Genomic DNA, 16,931 nt, shown 5'->3' with positions numbered 1-16,931 from the left:
AAACGGGCACCTCCTAGATGCAAGGCACTGAGGATACAGAAGGGAACAAAGCAAGTTCCCTTCTCTCAGGAAGGTTACAGTGTAGTGTGTGCATGGAGGGGTGTGGGAGAAAATATAAGCAAAAAATACATGCCAGGTGACAGTAAGAAGTTTTGAAACAGGAAAGGCTTTTCAGATAGTGATATTTGGGCAAATACCTAAACGGAGTTAAAGGGAGTGTGTAACTGGTAGAGGAAGGGTTAAGTACAAAGCCCCGAGATGAGCATGCACAAACCTTCATGCAACAGCAATGTGGCCAGTGAGTGAGGGGAGGAGTCAGAAGATGAGGCTAGAAATGTAAGGCCCAGGAAAGCCAGATCATACAGCACCCTGAAGGACAATGCTTCTGAAACTGTAAAATTGCATTTGAGTCATATGAGGATCTTGAAGATTCTGGTTCAGGAGGTCTGGGGTGGGTTTTGAGAGTCTACATTCTAGCAAGATCACAGGCGATGCTATTGCTGTTGGTCTATGGAGTCCTGGTGGCACTGTGGTTAACTGTTCGGCTGCCATACTTTAAGTGGCAAGGTTGTAGGTGACAGCAAGGACTTGGCTTTTACTCTTAGATGAGAAACCATTGGAGGGTTCCAAGCAGTAAACGGTACAATCTGAACAAAGTTGTTTTTATCAACTTGGGCTTCTAGACTTCCACATGTGTTCCATTCATCTTTTACTACTTCTGTGCCTATACTACACATGAGGACCTGTAGATTTATAATATAGTCAGTATCCTTCACGGAAAGGCTTCTACAATTACACTTCCCTACTCACTTTCAGATTTTTGTCCTATTTTTGCATGCTCATGCTTCCATATAAATTTTACTTGTTTTGATAGGTTCCAACCAAGAAGCTATTGGGAGTTTGAGATTATGCTGCAGTAATACTTGCTTAAAAAGCACTGCTGATTTAAATTGCTCAATCAAAAACAATTTGTAGAAATGTTCTTTACCTTTCGACAGAGTTCCTTAGGTTTCCTTGAGGAATTTAGACATTTCTTATTAAACCTGTCTTTTAATAGTTTGCTTTTGTTGTTGATAATGTAAGTTTAAGTCTTTCTTCCCCCATTATGTTTTCTACCTGGTTATTGCTGGTGTTTAACAGAAGTCATTTATATAAAAACTTGAGTGATCTAGCTATCTCAGTAAACTCTTAATGTTTCTATTAGAGTTTCACTATATAAGTTTTTTGGGTTTTCCAGGTTTATATAGTAATATAAAATCATCAGATTGCTTCTTTCTAACATGTTTGTAGTAGGTATGTCTCTTGCTCCACACTTTTGTCAAACTGCGTTATAATTTTTAAATAACAATGGTTATTTTGTGTGGTTCTGGATATAGCAGGAATGCTCCTAGTGTTTTATCTTTAAACACTATACTGATTGCTGGCTGGGCTACACACACATACACCACAAACATGCATCACATGGAGCACATTAACCTTCCCATGCCTCAGTTTCCTGAACTGTAAAAAAATTAAAAAAGGATATAATATGGTTGCTTTGAAATTTAATGAAACACTTGAAGTAAATACAAAACACTGCTAGGCACATAGTAAGTACTCAGTAAATATTAACTCCACCTAATTATCTGTTTATATGCATCTATAAGGGTCAAAAATAATCTGAGAAGCTGGACTATATGAAGAAGAACAGGGCAGCAGGATTGGAGGAAGATTCCTTAACAACCTGCGTTACGCTGATGACACAACCTTGCTTGGTGAAAGTGAAAAAGACTTGAAGCACTTACTAATGAAGATCAAAGACCACAGCCTTCAGTATGGATTGCACCTCAACATAAAGAAGACAAAAATCCTCACAACTGGACCAATGAGCAACATCATGGTAAATGGAGAAAAGATTGAAGTTGTCAAGGATTTCATTTTACTTGGATCCACAATCAACAGACATGGAAGCAGGAGTCAGGAAATCAAACGATGCATTGCATTGGGTAAATCTGCTGCAAAGGACCTCTTTAAAGTGTTGAAAAGCAAAGATGTCACCCTGAAGACTAAGGTGCGCCTGACCCAAGCCATGGTATTTTCAACAGCATCATATGCGTATGAAAGCTGGACAATGAATAAAGAAGACCAAAGAAGAATTGATGCCTTTGAATCGTGGTGTTGGCAAAGAAGACTGAATATACCATGGACTGCCAAAAGAAGGAACAAATCTGCCTTAGAAGAAGTACAACCAGAATGCTCCTTAGAAGCAAGAATGGTGAGACTGAGTGTTACATACTTTGGACGTGTTGTCAGGAGGGATTAGTCCCTGGAGGTCATCATGCTTGGCAAAGTACAGGGTCAACGGAAGACCCTTAATGAAATGGATTCACACAGTGGCTCCAACAATGAGCTCAAGCATAACTACGATTGTAAGGATGGCACAGGACCCAGCAGTGTTTCGTTCTGTCATGCGTAGGGTCACTATGAGTCGCAACCAACTCGATGGCACCTAACAACAACAACACAGGGTCACCATGAGTTGGAATTGACGCAACGGCAATGGGTTTATACATATCACACTATACATAACCTTTAAAAACTCATTGAAAAAATAACTTTTTCCTGTTACATGAAAGGTCTGGGAAACAAAAAATGCAGATTGCCTTAAGGTGATCACATATTTTTTTTTTTCTTTGAGTTACTAATATTGTGAGTTACATTAACGCCAAAAAAACAAAAAAGAAAAAGCCAAACCCATTGCCACTGAGTCAATTCTGACTCGTAGTGACCCTACATGACAAAGTAGAACTGCTCTATAGGGTTTCCAAGGAGTGGCTGGTGGATCTGAATTGCCAACTCTTTGGTTAGCAGCCTGAGCTCTTAACCGCTGCACCACCAGGGCTCTGATTTATATTAATAGATTGCCTAATATGGAAATATGATTATATTTTGAAGAGTTATATATGTTGATGTCTCATTAAAACTTTTTATATCAGTAATCATATGACTGGCCTGTTATTTTCTTTAACATGTTTGCCATTCCACATTTAGGCACCACAATTCTGCTGACTTTAGAAAAGGGATATGATATTCCACCCAAACTTCTTCTCAATGCCAAACCAACTGGCCAATGTACCACTAAGAACTAGACTAGGCTAGGCCACTTGTTCCTATAAAGGCACCATTGCAGAGATAAGATTTATTGGTATTCTGAAACTTATCCCTGAAGCATTACTATAAATTCCAGGGTAAACTCCAGCATGGGGTACAAAGAAAAGAGGATCAGTGAGAGGGCAATTTTATAATTCATAGATATAATAACCAATATTATACCCTCTCCCCAAAACTAATCAAGTAACCCAAACAAGTTATATAACCTCTCTGTTTCTCTGTTTCCTCACCTACAGAACTGGAAAATAATAACACTGCAGCCCAGGGTTGTTATGGAGATTAATGGTGTAGTGGTTAACAGCTCAGCTACTAACTGAAAGGTCAGCAGTTTTAATCCAACAGTCACTCCTTGGAAACCCTATGGGGCAGTTCTACTTTGTCCTATAGGGTTGCTATGAGTCGGAATCGGCACTATGGGTTTGGGTTACATAATAACTAAGAACAGTACATGGCAGACAGGAAACGCTAAAGCTGTTAAAAAAAAAAAGTTTACACTAAAAGTGAACTTTCATTAAAGGGAGATTTTCATCATTTTATGTTCTCATGAACATAATTCTGTAAGTTCTCTTTATTATTGAGCAGGAAAGAACAGCATGCAGGCAAAGGCTACAATTGTGTCCCACTAGCTCTTCCTACCACATATTTACGGCACCAAGAAAAAAAAAAGACTGGGAAGCTCAAATGCCCTACTCTGTTCCTTTGTTTGTTTTATCTCACTGTATGAATTTTGTGGAATAAATAATTTAGAGCAATAATACTCTCAAAGGGACTGGGAAACAGCATTTAATTTGTAAGAAAAACTACCAAAGATTAAAGTGCCATGGAATATTTTGGCTACTAAGGGTAGCCGGTGGATACTGTCAGAGAAGTTAGTGAGGAACTTGAGTGTAAAAATGGTGTTCTGAAACTTAAAAAATGGTTGGGAATTGGTGATTTAGAAGAAACACACTGATGCGATGGTAATCAGGAGTGAACGGAAGAGGGAAAAAAATGAAAGTATAAATAGAAGGAAACATAATATCCATTGCCATTGAGTTGATTCCAAAGTATAATCGGGAACAAAGATTTTTTTCCAGAAAATTAGAAAACATTCATTTCAATTTAACAATATAGACAATGGACAGTGAGAAATTGTTTTAAAGTAAATGTAGATAGACTAAGCAACCATCCTCTGCTACTTTTCCCATAATATAACATCATTAACATTTTAATTTCTAGCTACAGAATTTTCCTAAAGTAATAAATTGGGACATTTTCAGGGTTAGCTTTCTCCCAAGTTAATATAAAAGTCATTAACTATTGAAAAACTAAAACCATGATAAATTTCCCCCAAAACAATTGTTACTTAACAAAAATCATTTATTGTTTAAAAAAAAAAAAAGATTCCAATGCCTGAGGAGCTTCTTTTACTGATGGTAATAGCACTTAAATACATAGTACCTTAGCTTCTAGGACCTTTTATGGATGTTATCTAGCTGGTCAAGTTTCACTTTAAAATTCTGTATGAATAATACATTTTAAAAGTAATCCTCTGATAAGAGGCAGGATGAAAGCAGCATGGTCCAAGAGAATTATCCTATCATTTTGTCAAAGCTAACCAGCCTACCATCCTCAACTATGCAACCCTTCTCACCCTCCACAAGATCCAGTGGCCAGGACTGACTGGGAATGAAGAGTGAGAAGCAAGGAAAATGGGGACCTGGAACAGGGAGCTGCCAGCCATCAGGGGCATCTTGGCTGCTCTTCTGCCTCCTTCTCTAAACCTTCTCATAATCTTCTTTCCCCAGCTCTCAAGATACCTAGTTTTAATGTTGCTTTAAAAAAAATTATTTTATTGTTGTTGTTGAGAATACACACAGCAAAACATAGACCAATTACACAGTTTTTACATGTACAATTGAGTGACACTGATTACATTCTTTGAGTTGTGCAACCATTTTCACCTTCCTTTTCTGAGTTGTTCCTCCCCCATTAACATAAATTTACTGTCTCCTAAGGTTCCTATCTAATCTTTCAAGTTGCTGTTGTCAATCTGATCCCAAATACCAAAAACCAACCCGTTGCTGTTGAGTCAATTCCGACTTACAGTGATCCTACAGGACAGGCTAGAACTGTCCCATATGGTTTCCAAGGAGCAGCTGGTAGATTTGAACTGCCAACCTTTTGGTTAGCAACTGAGTTCTTAACCACTGTGCCACCAGGGCTTCTGATCCTATATAGATAATTCTTAAAAGAGCATAATTCTCAAGGCAGACATTTTTTACCAGTTAAGCAAAACTACCGTTTGGTTTTAATAAGACTTCAGGGGATATTTTTGGTTTAATGCTTTTGTTCCAGTTTACTGTGCAGTGTCTGGGGTCTTAAAAGCTTGCAAGCAGCCATCCAAGACATCGTATTCACCTGAAGCAACAGAGGAACGAGAGTCAGGAAAAGGAGGAGGAAATGGAATGTGTGGCTAATTGCCTCCATGAACAACTGCCTCCCTTGCCATGAGACCCGAAGAACTGGATGGTGCCTAGCTATCATTACTGAACATTTTGATCAAAGATTCTACAGAAGAATCCTGATCAAAAGGGGGAAAACGAAGAACAGAATTTCAAATTCTCATGGACTCCAGACTTTCTGGAGCCATGGTGGCTGAATGAACCCCTGAAACTACTGTCTTAAGATAATCTTTAAACCTTAATGTTGCTTTTTGGCAGTCAAAATACTCCCATCCTACTTGTTCCTTCCCGATCCCAAATCCCCCATGAAAAATTAAAATCTCAAAAGAAAGATCAGCAAAGGTGTTGAGATGCTCCTAAGATTAAAGCAATTCAGGGGGAGGGGGAGGGTCATGAAGGCAGTGGATATTATAAGGATAGCTTGTCAAACCAAAGGTCCCTGTGTGGTGCAAGTGGTCTGTGCTTGACTACTAACCTCAAGGAGCCTTGGTGGCACAGTGGTTAAGAGCTCGGCTGACAACCACCAGCCGCTCCTTAGAAACCCTATGAGGCAGTTCTACTCTGTCCTATAGGGTCACTACGAGTCGGAAAAGGTTCAAACCTACTCAGTGGGCCACAGAAGAAAGTTTGGAGATCTGCTTCCATTAAGATTAACAGCCAACTTGGTAACACATAGGATTGCCATGAGTTGGCATTAACTCAACAGCAATGGGTTTGGTGAACCCAAGTAACTATTTAGATAAAAACCATCCTCTGGTTTATTTAGATAAAAAGACTGAGGAAATAGTTCTAAATACAGGAATCTTAGGACACTCCTGGTTTCTAGGCTTTCATCCTTGACCCTGCACTTTTCTCCTCTATGCTTCAGTGTTAATGTACGTGTGTGTGTGGAGGAGGGGATGGAAACAGCTTGCCCCATTCCTCACCTGTGGAAGAGATTTTTAAGCCACTGAGTTTGGTAAACTGAAAGCTACTTTCTTGGGAAAGCAAAGACTTCACAATTAAATAAATGAATCAATTCTCAGAACCAGTATTTCTAAAACAGGTGACCATTTTATCTTCTAATATTGATTATCTTTTTAAGTGATAACACAAAAAGTTGAGTAAGGGGCTATCACACATTGAGAAATATGGATATTCTACACAAAATAGGTTTATAAACAAAAATTATTTCTGGATTTTGATCATGTGTAAATCCATATTGACCTGTCCTGCCTATGTTTGGTGTGTATCATCAGATAAGCACTGTCTATAAAAATGCAGATAAAAGTACTCATTTGCTATCATGTAGGAACTATACACATTTATGATCTACCTGTTACTCTGAGGAATGATTTGGCCCAAGGTTCATCACCTGCTAGCACACTTGCCAAGTTAGGATTCTGGCTTCTGTTTGGCGCTCAGGTGCTTCAGGTGCTTCTCCATCTGCCACTGTCTTCACTCAGGTGCTATCACAGCACGGGGTGGTCTCGAAACTAAGCTGTAGCCACCAAGCTGGCACATGCTTTTCAGCCATGCAGGCCAACAGTAAAACCTCCTACCTCAGCCAAACTCACAAAATTACTTTGGAAAGATTTTTCTTTTAAGCAGATTCCTGATTTCCCCTACGCTCTAAATCATACTTTAAACATATACTATCTGTACTCTGCCAGGCGCTCCTTGGAAACTATCAAGCAGTTCTACTCTGTCTTACAGGGTTGCTATGAGTCAGAACTGACTCGATGGCAGTAGGTGGGTATCTATACTCTGAATCTAACCTCTCTTATCTGTGGAATCAGGATTTCACTTCAAACATTAGCCAACTCTTGATCTCTGCTGATGTTTTCATTCAAAAGGGAGGGTTTAAAGACCGTTATAGGACTAGTCAGAGACTTTCTCTCTAATATCATTAGAAGACTTGAAGAACACTGAAAAGTAGAGAACTAACTTCAGGGCAAGTAAAAAAACCAGAGATTGGAAGCATTTCTTCCTTTAAAAAAAAAAGTCAAGTTGTTAATTTTCTTATTTGCAGGAATCATTAGAATTGCCATGATTCTGCATTATCAAGAACATGGGGTGATTTCAGTAATTCCACTACTCCTTTTCAATCTATATACTTCCATAGGTTTTTAAAAAAAAAAAAAAAAAAACAACAAGGAACATAAATCATGCATTGTGTAATTTAAATAGAAAAGTTAAAAAAAAGAGAGAGGAAGACAAATGTTTGTGGGCATACAGAACTGTTTGATTTTGAAATCAGGTAGTGTATGTAGGACAACTTTAATAAATAATGGTTAGGAGTGGGAGGAGAGCCTGGTATTGTCAACTGTCACCTCTAATAAAGAAAAGCTTTTACTCTTTTTGATGGCATCAAGCTCCAGGGTTTACTCATACTTAAACAACAACATCAAAATGACCATTTTGTTAAGTACTCACCTGACACCTTTACTACCGGCTGCTCGACTTCAAAGCTGAGACACAGACACCTGTGCTGGACGTTGACACTAGAGAGCAGAGACGCACTGAGTGTAACACACAAAAACGAGAAGGTCGCTGCAGGTGGACAACCAAAACAAAACAAACAAAAACTCCCAAAACACTCAATTTTATTTATTGGTAAATTAAAACTCTCTTCCAAATAGCTGTAGTAAAAGAAAAGAAGTTTTTAAATTACAAATGGATGACAGTGAAATTACACTTACAGGAGGCAGCCAAACCGACGCTCAAAGAAAACTGACAGCACAAACGCATCTGATAGAAAATAAGAAATAAGGAAATTGAACCTTTTAAATCGGGAGGCTGAAAATAAGCAACATGAACCAAAATATGGATGGACAAAAAAACAGCATTAAAAGCAGAAATAACTAAATTAGGAAGCCAACAAAAGAGAAGAAAAAAAGGTAGAACTGGCTAATAAAATGGAGAATTGGTTCTAAATAAATGAATAACCAATTAACCAATCAACCAACCAACCTCTTAAAAGTGGGACCAAGGATTTGGGAAACTCTACAAATAAATACAACATAAATGTAATGTTTAAAAACATGCAAGAAATTCTTTAAATGTAATATTTCTGCATAAATCTCTATGTCAATAAATTAAGAACATAATCAAAACTGACTTAAAAAGAGGTTACAAGCATGAATAGCCATGGAAGAAATAAAAAATTTGTTAAAGATGTATACTCTCTATTTCTTCCAACAAAAGATGCTGTACCCATGGGTTCTATGGTCGTGTGCTAGCAAAACCTCAAAGCACTCAACAACTCCTACGTTACTCAAATTGTCCTCGGACACTGAAGAAGCTGGAAGGCATTCTATCTGGTTTATGAGGCTAGCGTAACTCTGTTGACAAAAGCCACTAACGATGACATCAAAACTTACCAAATAGTATGTATAGATTAATCTTATATGTAAAAGTACTGAATATAAGTAAATCATGTAGACTATTAAAATAATAATAATACATATTATCCAGGTAGGTTTTGTTCTATAAAAACAGAATTTCTAATATTGAACAACTCTTGTTAATTCAACTCATTACATTTATTAAGGCTCTTGCTGCTGGACTGGGTGTGGAAGATGAGACAGGGACAGGAGGAATCAAGAAACTCTAGATTCTTGGTTTGAGCAGCTAAGGAGAAGGTAGTAACACTTATCGAGTACGGAAGACTTGGAAAGGGACAGATTTGGAGGGATAAAAATTCAGTTTTAGCTATTTTTAGTTTCAGATACCAATAGTTATCCAAGTGGAGATGTCCATGAGGCAGCTGTACATAAGAGACAAGTCAGGATTGGAGATATAAGTTTGGTAGCTGTCAGCATATAGTATTGGATGGGCTCACTTTGGAAAAGTGTAGAAAAAAGAAGAGAGTTAAGGGCTGAAATTTCAGTAAACTAAGGATAGAAAGACACTGCCTAGCTTTGTGACTACCATACTCTGGTATTTTCAGCCACCTCATGTGCATACGATAAGCTAGACAATGAAAAAGGAAGACAGGAGAACTGACAGCATTTGAATTGTGGTTTTGGCAAAGAACATTAAATATGCCATGAACTCGTAGAAGAACAAACAAATCTGCCTTGGAGGAAGTACAGCCAGAATACTCTTTAGAAGCAAGGGCTTTGTCTCAGTTACTTTGGGATGGCATCAGGAGGGACCAATTACTGGAGAAAGACATCATGCTTAGTGAAGTATAGGCTAAGCAAAAAAGGGGAGACCTTCAGTAAGATGGACTGACACAGGGGCTGCAACGATGGGCTCAAATATACCAACCACTGTGAGGAAACTGCAGGACCAGGCAATACTCTGTCCTGTTATACATAAGGTTGCTATGTGTTAGAGGCACAAAAAAGAATAAATACCACAATGTTGTTTGCCTGCCAGCTTCTAAAAAGTTGGGTTTCAGTAGCACTACCATTTGGGAATTTGCATAATTATTTGAAAAAAAAAAATTTTTTTTTTGAGACAGTGTTTTTCGGTGCTCTGCAAAGATGCCTGAGTCAGGAGGGCATAGAGAACTCCCTGACTCTAAGACTTTATTTAAATAAAGGTTTTGTTTCAAGGGATACCAACTATTTCACTTTTATCCATATTTTATAAATATGACATAACTGTGGATAGTAGTGAAAAGAGGAGTAGGTATTAACCTTTATACAACTGAGACAAAGACTCATTAGGTTGGGTTAAAAGCAGTAAAATTTTTATCTTGCTGGATTTAAGTTGATCAACCGTGTGTTCAATTAATAAAGGAAAGACCATGTCTCAAACCCTGAAAATACACTGTTGAAGATGCATCTAAAATATAAAGATTTAATAACTTGAGGAAATTCTTCCATAACATATAAGTCTATTTTCAAGCTTCTCACATTTACATTTTAGGCATATTTGCAGGAACATGTGAATGTAAGTACATAAACATGTGTTAGAAAACAACAGCCATCATCATTTTTTTAAAGTGAAATAACAAAAAGGAAGTCCCATCAAAACTAGAATTAAGTCCTCAGTGCCTGCCATTATTCAATACTATTCTCTAATTTCACCCAAAGCAATAAGAAAAAAAAATATATCTGATTGAAATATTGAAAAAATTTTGACGTTATATTTTATATGTCCTGAAAACCAAGAGACTCAGCTGAAAAATATTGGAACTAAGTCTTACAGTTTATCTAATAATACATAAAAGAGTTCAGTAATCAGATGGTTATATAAAAATGAGTAACTTTACTGTATACCAGGCACTACTAGGTAAAAAAAAAAAAGTCCCTGGGGGGTGCAAATGGTTTGCACTTGATTACTAACCTGAAGGCTGGCAGTTCAAACCCACTCAAAGGCAGAAAGGCCTGGTGATCTGATTTCATAAAGATTACAGCTAAGAAAACCCTATTTGTAAAGATTACAGCCAAGAAAACCCTATGGAGCAGCTCTACTCTGTAACACACAAGGTTGCCATGAGTAAGAGTCAACTCAATGGCAAAGCGTTTGGTTTTGGTTTACAGCCAAACCAAACCCATTGCTATCAAGTAGATTCTGACTCACAGAGACCCTACAGGACAGAGAACTGCCTCATAGGGCTTCCAAGGCTGTAAATCTTTTATGGAAGCAGACTGCCAAATCTTTCTCCTCTGGAGCTTCTGGTAGGTTGGAACTGCCGACCTTTCAGGTAGCGCTGAGCGCTTAATCACTGCGCCACCAAGGCTTCTTTGATTTTGGTTTACCAGATATAAAGTATAGTGCATAATGAGGAGAAATAGCATTCATAATAAATAATGATAACTACATTTCTCAAAGACTTCAATATACAATACCCACAACCACAATATCACCATGATAAAAACTTGTTGCCATTGAGTAGGTTCCAACTCATAGTGACCCTACAGGACAGGACAGAACGGCCCCTTAGGGCTTCCAAGGAATGGCTGGTGGATTCAAACTGTCAACCTTTTGGTTACCAGCTGTAGCTCTTCACCACTGTGCCACCAGGGCTCCATTATCACCATTTTACAGATAAAGAAACTGAGGCTTACGGGAGCAGACTGCCACATCTTAGGAAGTGAGGCTTAGGGAAATTAGTAAGAAACTTGACCAAGATCACATAGCCAGTATATGGTAGAAAAGGAGCTAAACTCAGTCTCACTAACTCTACAGAATGGCTTCTTAGCTCAATTATGCCTATTGTCTCTCAAACTAACAGGCTAGGTAAGGAAACAGTGATTGAGGGAAGGAAATGGGCACTTATGCATTTCTAATGAGAATATACACCGGCACAACTTTTCTATAAGGCAACTTTGCATGATTGCTTCGAGGAATTTGTTAAAAAAAAATTACCAATGTATACAAAGATCCATGTACACGGATTATTTATCACGCTGTTGTTTATAACAATAAAAAACTGCTCACAATCTAAATACTCCACAATAGGAACTTGATTAAATTACAATATTTGGATACACTGAATGCCATTCAGCCAATAAAAATAATCTTTTAAAAGGATGGAGCCCTGGTGGCCCAGTGGTTAAGTGCTATGGCTGCTAACCAAAAGGTCAGCTGTTCAAACCCACCAGCTACTCCTTGGAAACCCTACAGTGCAGTTCTACTCTGTACTAAAGGGTTGCTATAAATTGGAATCGACTCGATGGCAATGGGTTTTTTTAAAAAAGAATATTGAATGGCATAGGGAAACTCTTATGATACATTGAAAGCAAAAACAAAAATAAAACATCTACAGCCTTAAAAAAAAGTGTTTATATTGATTAAAAAATATTTTAAAAATGACCTCAAAATTTTAAGTTTTCTCTAGGTGAAAATTACAGATGATTTTCACTATTACATTTTTTCTTTATTTTACAAATGTGATAAAATGAGTATGTCATAATATTAAACCCTTAAATTTTAATTTTTAAAAGATAAAACAAATTCAATTTAATAAACATTTCTCCCATTTAAAACTATTTTTTCCTATGCATACCATGGTTAATTTTATCTGAACATACTTTATGCCTGCAATTTTTATGTTACTTTAAGGTACTTTTCCATCTTAGCAAAAACAGAAATAGTATCTTACCCATTGCCGTCGAGTTGATTCAGGCTCACTGCAACCCTACAGGACAGAGTAGAACTGCCCCATAAGGTTTCCTAGGCTGTAATCTTTACTGAAGCAGACTGCCATATCCTTCTCCTGCAGAAATAACTTACTTCACTTAATATCAATTATCAATTGCACATTTTAAGTCTCTTGGATCTGTGCTAGTCACTTCAAGGAAAATTCCAGAAAGTATCTAACATGACCCAAAAAAACCAGATCATAAACTCAGTGGGGCCATCACAGAAAATTACAACATAACATTGAAAAAAAAAAAAAAGGTGTAAGTCAACAATGAGGTGATAGCTCCAATTATATGGGAAATACATTTCCTGAAGTATAAAAAAATAATAAATTATAAATTAAAAGCCAAGATTTGAAACAGACTAAGTCACAGAATATGGATAAAATTAAGCCCACATAATTTTGAATAGGAAATGAGTACAGATGACTAAGAACAAAAACTAATTTTAGCTTCACCCTGAAAGACATGAATAGATTTGAAAGTCCTTTGACAAACCTAAAATATAAACTGACACATTAAAAGCAATAAAAGTAGAGTTTATAGAAATTTTATATCTGGCAATTTCAATTACTCACAGTGCAATTAAGAGCCAGTGAATAAAAAAAAAAAAAAAACAAATTAATAAAATCTCTGTCCAATCAAATCAACGGGTACTGCTGAATTACAATAAACAACCTTTTATCGAGTGCCTATGTGCCAGGTACTTTTACATACATTATCCTGAACCAGTAAAACAACTCTGCAAAGTGAACTGTTGGATGGATGAGAAATCAAAGAGAATTTGCGAGGTTTGCCTAGGGTCACAGCCAATAAATGGCAGAAATGGGATTCGAAGCCAGGGCTACCTGTTTTCAGAGGCCTCGCCCTATTCTCTCCATCCGGTGCAACCTTTCAGTTCTTCAGCCTAGACTACGTGAGCATCCTATAAGCCTATAGCTGCTGCCTGGGTGGTACAAACAGTTAATGCTTTCAGCAGCTAACTGAAAGGCTGGAGGTTGGCATACACCCAGAGGCACCTCAGAGGAAAGACCCGGTAATCTTCTTCTGAAAAATCATCCATTTAGGATCAAAGACCTAAATATAAAATCTAAAACAATAAAGATAACGGAAGAAAAAATAAGGACAATGTGAGGAGCCCTAATACCTGGCATAAACAGTATACAAAACATTACAAACAATGCACAAACATCAGAAGAGAAACTAGGTAACTGGAGCTCCTAAAGATCAAACACTTATGGTCATCCAAAGGCTTCACCAAAAGAGTAAAAAGACTACCTACAGGCTGGGAAAAAATTCCAGCTATGATAAAGCCATTCAGCATCTAACCTCTAAAATCTACAAGACACTGAAAAACCTCAACAACAAAAAGACAACTAACCGAATTTAAAATGGACAAAGATATGAACAGGCACTTCACCAAAGAAGGCGTTCACGCAGCTAACAGATACATGAGGAATGCTCATGATCATTAGCCATTAGAGAAATGCAAATCAAAACTACAATGAGATACCATCTCGCCCCAACGAGCCTGGCATTAATCCAAAAAACACAAAATAACAAACGTTGGAGAGGTTGTAGAGAGACTGGAACACTCATACAATGCTGCTGTGGGAATGTAAAACAGTAGAACCACTTCAGAAATCGATTTGGCTCTTCCTTAAAAAGCTAGAAATAGAACTACCATACGATCCAGCAATCCCACTCCTTGGAATATATCCTAGAGAAATAAGAGCCATCACACGAATAGATATATGCACACCCATGTTCACTCCAGCACTATTTAAAATAGCAAAAAGATGGAAACAACCAAGGTGCCCATCAACGGATGAATGGATAAACAAATTATGGTATATTCACACAATGGAATACTACACATCGATGAAGAGCAGCGATGAATCCATGAAACATGTCATAACATGGAGGAATCTGGAAGGCATTATGCTGAGTGAAATTAGACGCAAAAGGACAAATATTGTATGAGACCACTATTATAAGAACTCAAGAAAAGGTTTAAACACAGAAGAAAGCATTCTTTGATGGTTACGAAGGTGGGGAGGGAGGAAAGGCCTATTAACGAATTAGACAGGAGACAAAAATTATTTTACGTGAAGGGAAGGACAACACATAATACAGGGGAAGTCAGCCCAACTGGACTAAACCAAAAGATAAGGAGTTTCCTAAATACAACCGAGCACTTCAAGGGACAGAGTAGCAGGGGCAGGGGTCTGGGGACCACGGCTTCAGGGGAAATCTAAGTCAACTGGCACAACAAAGTATATTAAGGAAATGTTCTGCATTTCACTTTGGTGAGTGGCGTCTGGGGTCTTTTTGCTAGCAAATGGCTATCTAAGATGCATCAATTGGTCTTAACCCACCTGAAGCTAAAGAGAATGAAGAACACCAAAGACACAAGGAAAATAGGAGCCCAAGAGACAGAAGCAGCCACATAAGCCAGAGACTCCAACAGCCTGAGACCAGAAGAACTAGATGGTGCCTGGCTACCACCAATGACTGCCCTGACCGGGAACACAACAGAGAATTCCTGATGGAGCAGGAGGAAAGTGGGATGCAGACCTCAAATTCTACTAAAAAAACCAGACTTAATGGGCTGACTGAGACTGGAGGGACCCCAGAGGTCATGGTCCCCAGACTGTTAGCCCAAAACTAAAACCATTCCTGAAGCCAACTCTTCAGACAAAGATTAGACTGGACTATAAGACATAAAATGATACCAGTGAGGTGTGTGCTTCTTAGCTCAAGTAGACACATGAGACCATGTGGGCAGCTCCTGTCTGGAGCCGAGATGAGAAGGCAGAGGGGGACAGCAGCTGGTTGAATGGGCATGGGAAATACAGGGTGGAGAAAAGAAGCGTGCTGTCACATTGTAGGGAGAGCAACTAGGGTCACATAACAACGCGTGTCCGAATTTTGGCATGAGAAACTGACTTGAATTGTAAACTTTCAGTTGAAGTATAATAAAAATTTTTAAAAACTAAAAGATACAATCTAAAAAAAAAAAAAATCAGCCATTGAAGCCCCTATGGGGCACAGGTGTACTCTGATACTTGCGGGGTTGCCATGAGCTGGAACAGATTCTACAACAACTTTAAAAAAAAAAAAAAAAAACACTTTTAATTTAGACATAATGTTAGCATGTTTCACAGTCCACAGCAGATATTTACTGCAAATTAGATGCTGGAAGTGACAATGTTCGCAAGAGAACAGCTGACACTGAGGAGACAAGATTGATTTCTGCTGCTCCCCATCCCAGAACTGAAAAACCAAAAAAGCATACCAAGTATCGTTATATTAAAAAAAAAAAAAATTTTTTTTTTTTTTTTTTTTTATAGTTTAGGCTAAATCAGAGATCTCATTAACCTCTACCAAGTTACTTAACATTTCTAGGCATCAGTTCCATTGCCTGGGGGATAAAGGAAAAACAATAGTACATACCTCATGGAGTTGTTATAAAACTAAATTAGATAACCTAAGTAAAGTACTTAATACTGTGTCTAGCACAGAGTTAGTGTCCATTAAGTGTTAGATATTACTATCCTTCAAAAAGTGAAATTATAGGCCACATATTATTTGAAGGTAGAAAAAATACATTTGTATAATTTTTTCCATTAAAAATAGTTAAAATTAAAATGTTTGCTTTTTAAAGACTTTAAATACTAACTTTTTAGAAAATTCACTTATATAACATGCTTTTCCCGGCTCAGTGGAGTAAATAAAGTCTAATTACATTCTTGGAAGGCCAATGTGTACAGCCCCTCAAAAAATCACATAAAACTAAAAATGGGGATGAATCACGTCAATTTGCTCTGCACTGATTATTGTGACCGTCTCCTATCCAATCTACTGGCTTCTGCTCATCCTACCCACCACTAGAAGGCTTCTATGGCCTTTGACGATAAAATGAAGACACATTCACGAAGTATCTCTTGTTGGTTGCTATGGAGTTGATTCTGACTCATAGCGACCCCATGTGACAGAGCAGAACTGCCCCATAGGGTTTTCTTGTCTGGTGCAGGCCCAGGCAGTGTTTCATTCTGCTGTACACAAGGTCGCTATGAGTTGGGACCTACGCCATGGCACCTTTATTCAACAACAATCTTTACAGAAGCTTTTTTTCTCCAGCAGGGCCACCGGGTGGGTTCAAACTGCCAACGTTTCCATTAGCAGTTAAGCACTTAACCCTTGTGCCCCCAGGGCTCCTTATGAAGTATCTACTATGTGCAAAATCCTGCAG

General features: G+C 37.9%; 1 protein-coding gene across 3 annotated transcripts in view; it reads right to left on the bottom strand.

Moving 5' to 3' along the window:
• Nucleotides 1-16,931, bottom strand: part of ZC3H12C (zinc finger CCCH-type containing 12C) — a 93,053-nt gene that overhangs the window by 59,147 nt on the left and 16,975 nt on the right. Inside the window, exon 1 of one of the 3 annotated variants that reach the window (XM_023554775.2) lies at nt 8,010-15,713. The exons of the other annotated variants lie outside the window; for them this stretch is intronic. The gene's annotated coding sequence lies outside the window, so the exon portion shown is untranslated. Of the gene's footprint in view, nt 1-8,009; nt 15,714-16,931 lie in introns of those variants that run through there. 3 annotated transcript variants of the gene reach the window in all.

Source organism: Loxodonta africana, chromosome 7 (genome assembly GCF_030014295.1).
Source record: "Loxodonta africana isolate mLoxAfr1 chromosome 7, mLoxAfr1.hap2, whole genome shotgun sequence".
NCBI lineage: Eukaryota > Metazoa > Chordata > Mammalia > Proboscidea > Elephantidae > Loxodonta > Loxodonta africana.
This window is presented reverse-complemented; position numbering and strand designations above follow the sequence as displayed.